Raw genomic sequence first — 973 nt, 5'->3', positions numbered from 1 at the left:
TGATGGTCACAGAATTGGGCGCAACACCTGCTGCGTAAAGTGGAGCTACTTCCTGTTCACTCAGTCTGGAGAGAGAAACTTCCTGCTCTTCCACTCCGTTTATTTTACAGGTCAGTCTGCGGCTGAAACCACCCTGAGGTAATCTTTAAGCTTTGTTTCTCTTCTACGAAGCAGTTTCTGATGATTTGAGCCGCTTGAGGAGAGTTTTATAAAGAACCGTGAAGCCCTGCTAGTCTCGCGGGAATTGGTGTCTTTCTCGCGATGGTGAATTTGAGCCCAAAATGTTTATTAAAACCGAAACTATCATATTAATAAGATTATTCATATATAAATGCACTTCAATCGATGYTGTGTGGCTCCTTATGTGACGCCATGAGTTGAATTAGCTTTATGAACGGATGAAGCTGCATAGTTTCAGAAAGATTCATGTTGTCACGTTAATACCAGGCTGTCGGAGTTAACTTGTAAATGTGTTACAGCCAAATGAGTTGATGGCTCCAAAGTGGCAGTTATAAATAACTGTTTTAAMCAGAAGCCTGTGTTATTTACCAGGACTTCCCAGAGTTATCTGGAACTGTGAACAGACTGTGGTTTTGGTTTTGGTTTCTCTATTTTCATCATTTGTGCCGGACATTTAAAGCTCTGAACGTTTTGTGAGTGAAAATAAACTGCTGTGGTTCTTACTCTCCCATCCTGCAGTTATTTCACAGATATTCGTGTTTCCAGTTGGACCTGCAACAAGCAGTTAGTGGATTTTCAGAGGAGACCCAACAGAACCAGGATGGAAACCAGAACTTCCTCTAGGACCAGATAGAGAATCGGACTGGAACCAGTGAGACACAGAGGCAGTAAAAGGCCTCAGAGGTTCAACTGGAATGATATTTAATAAGGAAGATTGAAGTTATAGCCTTGGACTTCAGGCCTTTTTGTTCTCAGGGGGAATTTATTTTCCACAAAGCTGCCGCTGCTCTCA

Source organism: Poecilia reticulata, unplaced genomic scaffold (genome assembly GCF_000633615.1).
Source record: "Poecilia reticulata strain Guanapo unplaced genomic scaffold, Guppy_female_1.0+MT scaffold_224, whole genome shotgun sequence".
In the NCBI taxonomy this organism is placed as follows: domain Eukaryota; kingdom Metazoa; phylum Chordata; class Actinopteri; order Cyprinodontiformes; family Poeciliidae; genus Poecilia; species Poecilia reticulata.
The sequence above is the reverse complement of the archived record's forward strand: the minus strand, read 5'-3'. Positions refer to the sequence as shown.